The sequence below is a fragment of the Perognathus longimembris genome, chromosome 16, assembly GCF_023159225.1.
Source record: "Perognathus longimembris pacificus isolate PPM17 chromosome 16, ASM2315922v1, whole genome shotgun sequence".
Lineage (NCBI taxonomy): Eukaryota > Metazoa > Chordata > Mammalia > Rodentia > Heteromyidae > Perognathus > Perognathus longimembris.
This window is the reverse complement of record NC_063176.1, coordinates 32,223,702-32,239,711: the sequence shown is the minus strand read 5'-3', so window position 1 is coordinate 32,239,711 and position 16,010 is coordinate 32,223,702.

The following is a 16,010-nucleotide window of genomic DNA, read 5'->3' as shown; positions in this document are numbered from 1 at the left end:
ATATTTGTTTTAGCTAGGGTATAGATATGCACTGATGGTAACCATATCCACAATCTTGATAACGTGAGACTGTTCCATGGGAGAAGTCAAAATTTTGGAAAATATAACAACTTTGGAAAGGCTTTAAAAAACTTCCATAGTCTTTATCTGTCTTTGTAGGAAGCAAAGTTTGTGTCATGCTAGGCCACAAAGTGCCTGGCCCAATGTCCTTGTTTGCTACCATGTTGGCCCAGGATCAAACCCACCAATGGAAGAAGAGCCAAGTGTGAAGCAAAAATTAGCATCAGGTACTATGGTGGCACTGGCAGGGTAGCAAGACTAAATTTCCAGGGAGGTTGTGGCAATCACTGTCATGGCCAGCTGAAGAGCCTGGACATCACCAGTGGTACACACTGGCATCTTGAACTCAAATCCTGGGCAGTGGAGATATACTGAGTTCTTGGATCAAACTGCTGATGATACTGTCAGTATAATTTTTGAGTCTTTTTATTTAGTGACTATGTAAACTACATATTATTCCTATAATAAATGCATTTTTTGCCTCAAAAATACGTGGTTGATATGTTTACATTCTTTTTGACCATAAAAGTCAAATACAATTTCAACAGTTCAACAATTTATTGCATATTACTGATGGTGAATTGGAATGCATAGGGAATTTACAAGAAACTGTGTATCCTCAAGATTGCATGGCAGACTTGAATTCCTATAAATTGTGTATGGCATCTTGGATCAATAGGGACAAATAAGAGATTTAACATAAATATACTTTTCTTGATAATATTTTGTGACAAATTTGAGAATGATAGGCAAAATACTGTTAAACCAAGTAATGTTTATTTTTCCATGTAACCACATTTTATATTTAATGTTAAGAGACATTGTGATATATTGCAAAAGAAAATATAAATGGACAACCAACAGTGTAAGGATAGGATAGTGGCACTGTGAATTATTTAATACCCCATGCTTTGATATGTGCATAGCTTAGGGAAGGATAGTGACAGTACACAATTAGAGATGTGATTGTGGGGATTTAGTATGTAACAGTAAAGTTTTTGAAGACTAATATGCAAGAAACACCCAAAAAGCTATAAACCCAAAGTAAGTGTAATGAATAATGTAGAAAAAGTTTGTAATAAATATAATCTTATTTACTTATATTAATTTTCATAACTCTAATAGAAATACTGAGAACAGCCAAGAAAATAAATGAATACGTGAATTCAAAATGGAATGAATGCATTATTTATGCAGTAAAGTATATTTTCTTGGCCTAGAAACAAATGTATACTAAGCAAAACTAAAGCAACTTTTATTTTTTGAAGTTCCTAGTTCTTCATAGGAAAATTGAAGAACAAATGATGTAGGAAATTTCAATTAAGTAATATTTTATTCTTTGGCCTAAATATATAATTTTGTTTTTAGACTAAAATAAACAATGATATATAGGATAATCTACAATATTGACATTTTAGAAACTATAAAATTTCATATGTTAGCTGTGTGATGGTGATTCACCCATAGAACCCTAGGTACTCAGGAAACTAAGATCTAAGGATCGCCATTCCTGACCCAGCAGGCACATCCATGAGGATCTTAACTTCTTCAATTAACCAACAAGAAATCAGAAACATAGTTGTGGCTCAAACAGAGGTGCTCAGGATGGTGTTCAGTCCCTTAGTTCAAGCCCCAGGGCCAGCATTAAAAAAAGAAAGAAATAAAATTTCAGATGAACTGCTAAGTATATTAATTTAATTCCAATTGTAAAACTGAATTTTGTGACATGCAATGACTATGCTCACAAAGACTTGTTAATTTTAAAAAGAATACAGTAAAAAAAAGTCTTTCATACAATGATAGTAATCTAATACAAATGAAAAACAGAACAAAAGTCTGAGAAAAATCCATCAAAATTTGGATTTTTTTTTTACAGATAAAGAAATGAAAATTTCCACCAACAATGAAGTAGGGTTCCCTTTTGGCCACATCCCCTCCAACATTTGTTATTGTTAGTTTTTTTGATAAAGGACATTCTTACTGGGGTGAGATGGAATCTCAATGTTGTTTTGATTTGCATTTCTTTTATGCCCAGTGAATAGAGCACTTTTTCATATGTCTCTTGGCCATTCTCATTTTCTCATCAGAGAAGTCTCTTTTTAAGTCTTTAGCCCACTTGTTGAATGGGCTGTTGGTTCTTTGCGGTTTTGTTTTGGAGGAATTTGATTTTTTTTTACTTCTCCATATATTTTGGATATGAGTCCTTTGTCCATTGTATTGCCAGTAAAGCTCTTTCTTCAATCTGTGGGCTTTCTGTTTGCTATGTCCTTTGCCCTGCAGAAGCTCTGCAGTTTGATGCAGTCCCATTTGTCTATCCTTTCTTTGATTTGTAGCATTTCTGGGTCTTTGTTAAGGAAGTTTCGTCCTGTGCCAAGGAGCCCATGTGTTTCTCCTACTCCTTCTTGTAATGTTTTTAACTGTGAAGTAAGTTAAGACACATGTCTGTGATACTTCAAGTTTAAAAGCATCAGAGTTGTGTTTAGTGCCCACAGGTTTGCATTGGGGTAGCATTGGTGTCTTCCCCCTCCATGTCTCAGAAACTGTCATGGCTGCTTCAGAGAGCAGACTTGGTTGGCCTTTGGACTGTGTGGATTTTGTGACTAGGAAGATGGTTAAAGGCCCAAGCCTTCTAAAATCTTTTTAAAGTTGCCACCCTGCTTAAACCAGTAGGGCACTAGCCTACAAAAGCCAGAGTAAGCAACCAGGGAATACTGGAGATTTCAAATGTCGTTAACCAGTCTGTGTAGAAATTTTCAGGCAACCAAGCAAGAGGTGTGACAATCCAGGGTACTCTGAGAAATGCCTCTACAGCCTTGCCCAGATCCAACCCATTTCTCCTGCCTGCCTCCATCACATATGACTAATGAAGCCTGCTGATTTGGGATGGAGGACACAGGCACCTCAGATCCACTGAAGCTGAGACTTTGACATTGTCCTGACCCTTTGCCCTCTTGATTGTTATTCATTCGTGTTCTTTTCCACCTGCTGGTAGGGTTAAATGATATGATTTTGATTTGATGGCACATGGATCTCATTCTGTCTGCTGTTCTCTAAGTGTTACAGTAGAACTCTGTCAAGTATTTGTTGGTCAATTCTCAACAATTTACAGATAAGTCCTACTCCTATTACTTACCTGTTGCTTTAATTGGAAATAAAAAGGGATTTTATGGCTAAAACTCCTTGGACTGCAGTTCAAATTCAGCCCAGGCAGAAAAAAAAAAATCCTTCTAAAACTCCATCTCCCAACTAACCAGCAAAGAGCCAGACTGGAAGCTTGGCTCAAGTGGCTCTCACTCTCTTTCTCTGCCTCTCTCTAAACTCTGCCTGCTTGTGATAGAGGATGGGCTGGTACTAGCTTCCAAAGGTACCTTTTAGCATTTCTCTAGCCTCAGATCCTCAGCTCCTCCCACTAGTCCCCAGATCCACCCATACCTAATGAACCACTCCTCACTACCTACCTACTTCCCCTTTACCCCCAGAAAGGGAAGCTGCCACCTAGATAAGGTGCAGACACCATGTAGCTCCCTCTCCCGTGGGAACTATAGCCCCACTAATAAACCTCCTTATGAACCTTCCTTCTCCTGTCTGTGATTATCTCTGCATGGTCCCTGGAAAGGCCGGGACATATCCTTTCACTGCATATATTTTAGATATGAGGCCTTTGTCCATTGCATGGATGGCAAAGATCTTTTCCCAATCTGTGGGCTTTCTGTTTATCTTGGGAGTTATGTCCTCTGCCTTACTAAGCTCTGCAGTTTGATACAGTCCCATTTGTTCAGCCTTTCTTTGATTTGTAGCACTTCTGGGCCTTTTGTAAGGAAGTTTCGTCCTGTGCCAAGGAGCCCAAGTGTTTCTCCTACTCCTACTTTTAGTGTTTTCAGGATATCAGTTTTAATTTCGAGGTCTTTGATCCATTCGGAATTGATTTTGGTGCAGGGTGACATATAAGGATGTAATTTTGTTGCAGGTGTTGAACCAGTTTTGCAGCAGCATTTGTTAAAGAGTTTATCTTTCTTCCATCCTGTTTCTTTAGCTCCTTTATCAAAGATTAAGTAGACATAGTTCTGCGTGTTCCTTTCTAGGTCTTCAGTTCTATTCCATTGGTTTTCAGGCCTGTTCCTGTGCCAATACCAAGCTGTTTTTATTACTATAGCTTTATAATACAGCTTGAAGTTTGGTATTGTAATTCCTTCAGAAGTCTAAACATAGAACTCCCCTATGACCCAGCAGCCCCACTTTTGGGCATCTACCACAAAGACCACAAACAAGAACACACCAAAGCCACCAGCACAATAATGTTCATCGCAGCACAGTTTGTCATAGCTAACATATGAAACCAACCCAGATGGCCCTTACTAGATGAATGGATCAGGAAAATGTAGTACATATACACAATGGGATTTTATGCCTCTATCAGAAAGAATGACATTACCCATCCGTAAGGAAATGGAAGAACTTGGAAAAAAATTATACTAAGTGAAGTGAGCCAGACACAAAGAAACATGAACTCTATGGTCTCCCTCATCAAGAATAATTACAACAGGTTTAGGCTAGTAACAGCAGAGAATCACAAGAGCCCAGTAGCTATGCCCTTATGAATGCATAAGATGATGCTAAGTGAAATGAACTCCATGTTATGGAAACGACTGTTATATCACTGTTGTAACTACTTTCAATATGCCATGTGAAACCATAGCTTCTTTTGTTGATGATTCTCTTGTATCCCCTTCCTGTGGTTGTACCCACACTATCACTGTAACTTATCTGAGTACCCTGGATACTGTATATACTGGTATTAGAACTAGGGAAGTGAAAGGGGATATCAAAATCGAGAGACAAAGGATAAAAAGTTAAACGACTCCAAAAGCAATACTTGCTAAACCATTTTGTATAAACCAACTGAACAACTCATGCAGGGAGAGGCAAAAGGGGAGGGGGGATTGGGGAATGAGGGAGGAGGTAACAAACAGTACAAGAAATGTATCCATAGCCTAATGTATGTAACTCTAAACCCGCTGTACATCACTTTGACAATAATAATAATATATTCTAAAATTAAAAGGAAAAATCACCCACAACAGTTTGAAAAGAGTGGGAAATAAAATCTATTCAGTGCCCTAGGGAAAATCATATTTATTCTGAATATTTTCCTCTAGTGTGCCATTGTTTATAAATGTTCCTATTCATTTTCTTAAGAAGTACCATAGATCCTATGGATTTTTCTTTGAATATATTCAATTTTTCAATTTTAGTTTTTACTTATTGATCAGGTCATTGAGATTTACAGTGATAACTTCCTTCAAATAACTGCTTGTAAATTTGGTGGAACTGGAACTTGGGTATTCTAATATATAATCTTATTTTATGTATGAATGGTAGCATACTCTTTTGTTAAATAACTAGAGGAATGCATTACAGGTAAAAATTAATCTTCATTATTATAGTTATCCAATAAAAATTTACTGAATGTTCAATTTCCATTAAATTACAAGATTAATACATTTAAAAAGCAATGTCATAGTGTGCTATGCTATATGTAGATGTGTTTGGAAATGCTTCCAAAGCCTCCTGTGTAAAATGGCAGGTCCCAATGCCGATGGTTCTTTTTTTCTTACCACAGGAGGAACCAACTACATATAAACACAGAAGCAAGGAACCAGCAAGAGCTTTCTGTTCATAACAGAAAGAGTAATAATAGGATCTAACAACTAGACATGGCATACCTAGAGTTACTCTTGCAAGGCTCAGCTTTTGATGATGTTGTGACTGATTGAGAAAATGTCACCAGAACCTATCTTCTGCTGGCCTTTTAAACCAGCTGACTCCAAGTTCAAGCAACAGCTAGGAAAAAGTGTAGCTGCTTCTTCGTTGATGGTACTGCATACTGGTTGTATGTGTGTTTGGGGCTAGAGACGAGGGCTGGAAGGAGGTAGAGAACACAAATAAAGACTCTGAAGAGAGTGAGTGATGCTTGCAGAGGAATTGGGAAGTCCCTCCCTCACCACTGGTTATCCAGTGCTGCTGTGCTGCCAGTGGCTTTCAGCTGCCTTGTAGACCTCTGCAAAAATGGTCCTTTCCCAGACGTTTGGGATTCCTTGTGTCTCAACAAAGAATAATAGAACAAGGCCACCAAAAAGTGTATTGTGATGGAGCATGTTTCTCAGAGCCCATTTCCAAAGAAAGGTGTATATGTATCTCCACACAGAGTAATAAACAGTGTCTACCAACTTCCCCAGGGCTCTTCCTGAGGTGTCCACCCTTCTCTGTGCCCAGAAAACAACAGTGAGGCTGAGTGGCTGACAGCTCAAGGAAACAGAAGAGCTTTCTGATTTTGAAACCTCAGAAAACCTGAAAATGTGACCTCTGTGTTCTACTGTAGGACATTAAGCTGGGGAAACAGCTCTGCAGTTTCTCAGAAGGCCTAAAATTAGACCCCAGCCATTCCCAACCAAAGTACATCTCGAGGTGGTCCCTGACCTAGTGACCTATTTCCATGAAAATAAGGTCCAATGCCGATGGTTCTATCAGATGGTCGTAAAAACCTTAGGAATTGATCATGGTGGAAGGATGTTAAGGTCACATGGGTGTGCCCTTAAAGAGCATGTTGGTACACGGATCCTCTCTTTTCCTGTAATTCAGTGTCTTGTTTTGGTTATTTCATAGGTACTAATATTTCCTTTTGAACTAAACATTGTATTATTGGCAGAATTTGCAGTCTCAGTTTAGTGAGTAACTATAAATTTTTAAAGCCACAATTTACAATTATAATTGCCAAGTACTGTTGGGGACCGTTTTGGTCTTGGTGGAAGAAGGGCGCCAAGAGCGAGACACTGCCCTTCCCTCAGCCCTGGGACAATGGGAGGGAGCCCCACCCACCTTCCGGCCTCAACCGGAAAAGCCCCCCCCCACCCCTGGGGAGGTGAGCATGTGCGTGCCACCATGATGGTTGCCTGGCCCAGAAAGGAGGTTCCAGGATCACTTGAGTGACAGCACAGTCAGCCAATCAGTCAGTTACCCCAAGTCCTTCCCCTTCCGCCTTTGTCATCGTAATAAATTTGTCTGTCCCGCCCTCTGGGGGCTGAGACGCATCCCACCATAGCAGCGTGTCCCTGATGCCTTCTTTTCCGCCCCTGCTCCTGGTAACATGTGAGGGGACTGGGGGGAGGGGAGGCTTCAGCAACCTTTCCTCAACTTAGCGCAAGTCCATGAGAGTACGACTTTGGCCTTCTGCCGGCAGAAGGCAAGGCCGAGTGCTCTTTCATAGATTTTAGGGTTCAAGCATTCTCCCCGGCAGATCGGGGAGAAAGGGATTGTTCAGATCCTGACAAAGTACTATTAGAGGAGGGAAATTCAGGGAACTATGACACTATAGAGAAGGTAAAAATGAAATTTGAATTCAGTCCTATAGCATCCTGGAGATATATTTACCAGGAAAAAGAGATCTTGGCTTGCAAGATCTAGAGGAAAGAACATGGAGAGGTCTATGTAGATAGAAAATAGACAGCACGTTAGGAGAAGGAAGAAAAATTCAAGCTGGCTAGTCCCAAATTCCCACTTTGCATTGGAAGTGAAGTTACTTTTAAGAGCTAAGCAGCCACATAAATATTTTGTAGCATAAAGAATTCATTTTCGAGAGAATACTTATCAATATGTAGATTAAATTGAAGAAGGCAAATCCAAAGGCAATAATATGGATTTGGTAGGTGTTCTAGCAAAGAACGAAAGAGATCAATGGAAGCTTCAACTGACCTAGGTCAGTTAGAGTGAAGCCAATTTCAATTAGCCTTTCTGAGCTTCTTTTAGTCTCCAAGAAAATAAAGATGTTGACTAGATGAACTCAGCTACTTATTTGATGGAAACAAACAAACAAAAGACTCCAGAGAGCTTAGCTGATCTACTACAATGAAAAGAGCATTCTGTCTTTATGGGAATTCAGAGTAATGCATTACAAATTTGAGTTAACACATAACAATGAGAGACCAGGCTGTGTGAATTTGAAAGAGAAAGATAAAAAGGACCCACAAAAGAAAGAAAAGCTAATAAACTGAAATGCCTATGAGGAACTGTTTCACACAGGGTCATTTGTGAAGATTCCTAGGGGAAAGGAACAAGCTAAACTCAAGTGATATTTTCTTCAGAAAATTTCAAACTACATGAAAAATTCATTCTAAGTTAATGCACAAATTCTCTACCACAGGGATTTTGCATATGTGTGTGAAATGTTCTTTCTTGAGCCAGGACCATTTTATTAAGGCAAAAGAGAAAGACTTGTTACAAGGTACTTTCCTCAAGGTCAGAGTTTCTGCATGTTATTCTCTGTGCCCAGTTTTAACAAGGCATGAAGATGTGTTTGGCTGTCCAGTATTACACAGAAAATCATTCCTATGGGTTTAATTGTGTAAGGCAATAGTGAGCATGGACAATAGCAAGAGTTATGCGATACATACTAACTTCAATTCCAACCTCTTCAAATAATTATTTTTGTTTGTTTGCTTGTTTTTGCTTTTGAGACAGAGTCCCACTATCTGACTAAGCTTGGCTTGGGAACTTGCTCTCATTTTGACTAAGTTTTTCCATTGCTGAGATTATTTCAACCACTTCTAATTCATTGAAACCTAAAGCACCTGAGATAAATATACAATGAATGTAGCCATAGGCATATAGCAAGGTTTGTTACAGTGTAGTTCCAAGTCTTTGTACATTGAAAGCATTGCTGTGACATAAAAAAAAATATTCAAAACTGTCTCCTAGATTGGTTTGAAAATGAATGACTTCATATAAATGCTTATTAAGCCAGTGAATAAGACTGCCTAACACATACAGGACCATAATCTACGAGCAATCGGTGTTCCATTTATTTAGGTTGGCCCTGAGAAAAATGTGTCTCCATTAAAATGGTCTAGAAGTTCATTTCTCAGAATGCATTCTGTGTAATACCAATTTGACTGGATTTTCCCTTTGCAAAAAGAGAAGAAAAAGGATTTGAGATCAAGTAGTTTAGGGAATATAGTTCAACAAGCTCTCTTATTGCTAAACATCTCAGTAGCTTTAAGATGCTACTGTGCATTAAATACTTTTGGAATGAGGAGAATCCATAATTTTCAAATTTTAATAACTTCCATTTTTCTCAATAATAGAGTATCTCATGGGAATAGTGTTGTATTAGAAACAATGATGCCATTCTCATTTGTGGCAATAGAAATGGAAACCGAAACAATAAAATAATAATAGGTGAAAAAATAGGGATGAGTTCTGAAGTTAGAGTCCTTTACAAAAGAATGAAAATAGTCAAAAGTAAATGATTTCAAAAGATTATATTACCATTGTACACAGACACATGTAGTGCCATTTCAGTGTTCAAATATTTGTAATTTTACTATTGCAGGCATTTATAGAAAGCAAAATCTACAATATACGTAGTATGTAATGAACTCTGAAAATATGATAGAATTAATGAATCTTTTAAAAACATTTTTGCTTCACCTCCCTAAAAGTAACGAGTATTTAGTATACTAGCTGCTATTTTAATTTTTATCTTGAGAGTATAAGAAATTCAGGTTATGCTTGAAATTTTGCCATTAAGAACATGCATATTTCAGAATAGCAGAAAAAGAATTTCAACTTCTTATTAGCTTTTCCAATGATAAAAAACAAAATGAATTAGCTTTATACTACAAAGTGAGTACAGCTCAATAAATTAATCAATGAAGCAAGGACTGAGCATATGGCAAGCCCTACTCCCCCTAAATTATTGTAAACCTAATCAAAGTAGTGTGCTTTTTTTTTTTTTCAGTGCTGCATTAAATTCTATAACAAAAGTGATTCTTCATCATGCACTCTGGAAGATTTTTTTATGGTGTGATTCCACACATTCTGAAATGCCTGCTTTTCTAATGATTTAGCATGTAAGTGAGATGCATTAGAACTTTCCAGGTGTGGAAATACACTCCAGTAATTCCAGGAAATTGGGAGAGTTATGAAGAGGAATTGCAAGTTCCAGCCAAGCTGGAAAATGGAATGAAATCCTATTCCAAATGTGGAAATGTTTATAAAGGTTGTGGATTGAGTTCAGCAGGCCTGATTTCATTCTTTTAAAAAAAATAAGTTCATTTAAAAAAATTTTTATTATCAAACTGATGTACAGAGAGGTTACAGTTTCATACGTTAGGCATTGGATACATTTCTTGTACTGTTTGTTACCCTGTCCTTCATACCCCTCTCCCCCCTCCCCCTTACCCTTTCCCCCCCTGAGGTGTTCAGTTCACTTACACCAAACAGTTTTACAAGTATTGCTTTTGTAGTTGTTTGTCTTTTTTTACCCTGTGTCTCTCAATTTTGATATTTCCTTTCAATTTCCTAGTTCCAATACCAGTATACACGGTTTCCAATATACTCAGATAAGATTACAGAGATAGTGTAGGTACAACCACAGGAAGGTGATACAAGAACATCATCAACAATAGAAGCTACAGATACACATGGAACGTTGAAAGTAGTTACAACTGTGATATAACAATTGTCTCCATAACATGGAGTTCATTTCACTTAGCATCATCTTTAGGTGTTCATAAGGGTATAGCTATTGGGCCTTGTGATGCTCTGCTATGACTTGCCTAAACCTGTACTAATTATTCCCAATAAAGGAGACCATAGAGTCCATGTATCTTTGGGTCTGGCTCACTTCACTTAGTTTAATTTTTTCCAAATCCTTCCATTTCCTTACAAATGGGTCAATGTCATTCTTTCTGATAGACACATAATATTCCATTGTGTATATGTACCACATTTTCCTGATCCATTCGTCTATTGAGGGGCATCTGGGTTGGTTCCAGATTCTCGCTATGACAAATTGTGCTGCAGTGAACATTGTTGTGCTGGTGGCATTACTGCGATTTTGTTTATAGTCTTTTGGATAGATACCCAAAAGTGGGGCTGCTGGGTCATAGGGGAGTTCTATTTTTAGCCTTCTGAGGAATCTCCATACTGCTTGCCAGAGTGGCTGAACCAGTTTACATTCCCACCAACAATGAAGTAGGGTTCCCTTTTGGCCACATCCCCTCCAACAATTGTTATTGTTAGTTTTCTTGATATATGACATTATTACTGGGGTGAGATGGAATCTCAATGTTGTTTTGATTTGCATTTCTTTTATGGCCAGTGATGGAGAGCATTTTTTCATATGTCTCCTGGCCATTCTCATTTCCTCATCAGAGAATTCTCTTTGTATGTCTTTAGCCCACTTGATGAGGGGGCTATTGGTTCTCTGCGGTTTTGTTTTGGAAGAGGGTAATTTCTTTAGTTCTGCATATATTTTAGATATGAGGCCTTTGTCCGTTGAATGGCTGGTAAAGATCTTCTCCCAGTCTGTGGGCTTTCTGTTTATCTTGCGAGCTATGTCCTTTGCCGTGCAGAAGCTCTGCAGTTTGGTGTAGTCCCATTTGTCCAACCTTTCTTTGATTTGTAGTATTTCTGGGTCTTTGTTAAGGAAGTTCCGTCCTGCGCCAAGGAGCCCAAGTGTTTCTCCTACTCAGTTTTCAGGGTGTCTGTTATGATTTCAAGGTCTTTAATCCATTTAGAATTGATTTTGGTGCAGGGTGATATGTAAGGATCTAGTTTTAGTTTGTTGCATGTGTTGAGCCAGTTTAGCCAGCACCACTTGTTAAAGAGGCTTTCTTCCATACTATTGTTTTAGCTCCTTTATCAAAGATTAAGTAGGTGTAGTTCTGTGGGTTCATTTCTGGGTCTTCAATTCTGTTCCATTGGTCTTCAGGCCTGTTCTGGTGCCAATACCAAGCTGTTTTTATTACTATAGCTTTATAATACAGCTTGAAGTTGGGTATTGTAATTCCTCCATCACTGTTCTTTCTGCTTAGGATTGTTTTTGCTATTGTAGGTCTTTTATTGTTCCATATGAATTTCTGGATTGCTTCCTCTATTTCATTAAAGAATGGTGTTGGGATATTAATGGGTATTCCATTTGTAGATAGCCTTTGGCAATATTGCCATTTTGATTATATTAATCCTCCCAATCCAGGAGCATGGGAGGTTTTTCCATTTCCTTAGTTCTGACTTAATTTCGTTTTTCAAGCTTTTAAAGTTCTCATCAAAGAGGTCTTTCACTTCTTTGGTTAAGGTTATTCCTAGGTATTGTATGTTTTTTGGGGCTATTGCAAAAGGAGTTGCTTTCCTGATTTCAGCCTCGGTTGTCGGGTCGTTAGCATAGAGAAAGGCCGTTGATTTTTGAAGGTTTATTTTATATCCTGCAACTTTGCCAAAGTTTTGGATCAGCTCTAGTAGCTTGGGGGTAGAGTCTATGGGATTCTTTAGGTATAGGATCATGTCATCTGCGAAGAGAGAAAGTTTAACTTCATCTTTTCCTATTTGGATCCCCTTTATATTTTCTTCTTGCCCAATTGTTCTGGCTAGGAATTCTAGTACTATGTTGAAGAGCAGGGGAGAGAGTGGACATCCCTGCCTTGTTCCTGATCTTTAGTTTTTCACCATTTAGAGTTACGCTTGCTGTTGGTTTGTCATAAACTGCCTTGATTATATTCAGGAATGTTCCCTGGAATCCCAGTTTTTCCAGGGCTTTTAGCATAAATGGGTGCTGGATTTTATTGAACGCTTTTTCTGCATCCAGAGATAAAACCATGTGGTTCTTTACCTTGCTCCGGTTGATGTGGTGTATTACATTAATTGAATTGCATATATTAAACCAACTTTGCATCCCTGGAATGAATCCAGTTTGATAGTGGTGTATGATTTTTATGATAACCTGTTGAAGTCGATTGGCCAGAATTTTGTTGAGAATTTTTGCGTGTATGTTCATCAGGGAAATTGGTCTGTAGTCCTCTTTCCATGATGAGTCCCTGCCTGGTTTTGGGATGAGGGTTATACTGGCCTCAATAAGTTCTTTTTATGGTAATTTTAAAGTAGATATGCAGAATGATTATGGTTACTTATGTCTGGTAATGAGTACATTTCTTTTTTTAAAATTTTCTTAATCTTTTTTTTTTTTTTTGCCAGTCCTGGGGCTTGAACTCAGGGGTGAGCACTGTCGCTGGCTTCTTTTTGCTCAAGGTTAGCACTCTACCACTTGAGCCACAGTGCCATGTCTGGCCTTTCATCTATATGTGGTGCTGATGAATTGAACCCAGGGCTTCATGTATACGAGGCAAGCACTCTTGCCACTAGGCCATATTCCCAGCCTGATTTCATTCTTTTATACAATGACCATTAAAAAAAACAATATATTTGAAGTAGTTCTGGAGAGACTGAGGAAAACTACATTATGATTGGCTCTTTGTAACCATGTAATTATTGTTACAGTTTAAGAGAAAAATAAAGTATTGACATGTAATTTGATGCCAATTCAGGGATGGGAAATCACCTGCTCATCACAAAGAAGACTCACACAATCACTTGGTTCATAACAAGAGAGACACTGAAAGATAGACACTGGTGTCCTTTTAAATTCTTCTGATAAGTTGCCTGTGACCTTTGCCTGTAAGGATAAGTTTGTATGGTTCCCAAAGGATGTTGTAAACATCCAAATGACCCTGGGAAGAAGAAAGGTTCTCCACTGCTGAAATGTTTTTCTTTTTCTTAATAATAAGCTGACAGACAAAGATTATAAAGGACACAGTCAGCTAGTCATGACTGTTATTCATCATTTGGTGTAAGTCACTGTGTTAAGTGCTTTCTTCCAGTGCTTCCAGCAATCTTGCAACAACCCATTCAATGTTGTTTGTTTATTTGTTTGCTTGTTTATTTATTTCCAATCTTGAGGCTTGAACTCAGTGCCTGGCTCTGCTGGTGTGGTATTTTGCTCAAGGCTAGTGCTCTACCACTTTGAGCCACAGAGTCATTTCTGCTTTTGAGTGGCTAATTAGATATAAGAGTTTCACAAGGACTTTTCTGCCCTGCCTGGCTTTGAACCATGATCCTCAGGTCTCAGCCTCCTACATAGCTGTCATTACAGGCATGGGCCATTGGCTTCTAGCTTCCATGCAGTATTTTAAAGGAAAAGGTTCATGTTAGTTTTCAATTCATGAGGATAAAAACATCTGGAATAAGTAGTCTAAGACTTACATGGAAGTTCAACAGTGGTAAAAGCAGTTCATATTCAATTTAGTTCATGTCATCCATTTCTGTAAGTCTAGAATTTTTGTCTTAATTCCAGGAAGGTAATAAAGAAAGATCAAAAGATGACTGTTCAGAAGACTGATCTGTACATCAGTTTAGTACAATCCTTAAGAAAAAATAATACCTTGATTTAAAGACAATCTCTACAGCTCAGAGCTAGTGGTTCATGCCTACAATCCTGTCTATTCAGGAGGCTAGATTCTAAACATCTCAGGTAAAAACTTTCCTATGCCCCCAAAAGAAGACAAAGTGAGTACTTCCTTATGGGTTATGGTATTGCGAACTAGGTTGTGTAGTGGTTTGCAATTAAATGATAATGAAATTAATATAATAAAAAACACATATATTTGTTTTGCTTCTATAATATAGAAATACTCAGTGACTGTGAATGTCTTTGTTCACATTTGGTTTGCAAGAGTCTGTGGCGCTTCCTGTATAGGTTCTTCATTCCTATCATCCATATCTTTCTTTACAGATCAGTGTGGGACAGAGGGATAAAGGAAACATCCTTGTGCTGTGTGGTTTGCAATTCAGAAACGGACTAGAGTGGCAACCAGAATTTGAAATCACAGTCATATTTTGAAGTCTTGGGCAATGCTTCTTCTACTGTTGTCTTGGATCAAAAAGAAAGTGTTTCAAGTAAATTATATAAATCTTTCACCCAGCATGATCATTAAGAAAAGATGATTACAACTTTGGAGTAGCTGCAAGATGACAGAAAAACACTGTTCTTTCATGAACAGGCCAAGCTTGTCAGCCATGGCTTTTATTTCTAAAACCTAATTCAGAGTTTAGGATGTAAGTGATTCTGCTAGTTCTCTTTTTTTTATTTTTCTGGTCCTGGGACTTGAACTCAGGGCCTGGGTGCTGTCCCTGAGCTTTTATCCTCAAAGTTCTTATTGGCTAGTGCTCTACCACTTGAGCCACAACTCTACTTCTGGCTATTTTGGTGCTTAACTGGCAATAAGAGTGTCACAGACTTTCCTCCCCATGGTTGGCTTTGAACTGCCATCCTCAGAGCTCACCCTCCTGAGTTGCTAGGATTACAGTCCCAAGCCTCCAGTGCCTGGCATTTCTTCTGGATCATTTTCATGGAGCAATATGAGACCATAAAGAAAACTGGCTTTGATCAATTTTGATCTCCAATTATGTTTTCACATATCACTCAAGATGTTTCCATTTTCTCTTTCAGATCTCTTCCTTCTTCTACTCTCTTTTTCCCAGAAAACCTACATGTAAGAAGCAGATCAATGGAATTCAGGTATTCTGGCCCATGGCTCAGTTGGCACAAAGTTCATCTGTGACTAGCAGCATTCTCAAGGAGGAAGTGAAGTGATGTTCTTGAGGTATTCATTTCACAGATTTCCTCCAGCAGTGTGACCTAGAGCAGCTCATGTTGTGAAAGAGTCCTATTGCTGACAGCTGTTGATTTACAGCTTCTTCCAACCTCCTCCCCTCTCTTCCTCTGGTGTCAGGATTTTAAAAAGCTTTTGGAGATTTTCTAATGCTTTCATATACTTTCTAAAGTGTCTGTTTGTTATATCAAAGCACTTGAGGTGAGAGAAAAACTTTCGAATGTTCCTCATCTCTCCTGAGACCAGCATGGGAAGAGGGGAGAGACAGTGTGTGGTATAAATGGCTGGATTATTTAAAAATGCATATTCAAGTGAGGGTTTGTTTATTTATAAAGACAGAATTTATAAGGAAAAGCTTAAGACTAATAAATAAAATAATTTTCAGGTAACCAAGCTCTTTGACTCTGTTTTCTTGTATGACAAAAAAAATGCTTAATATTAGTGACATAT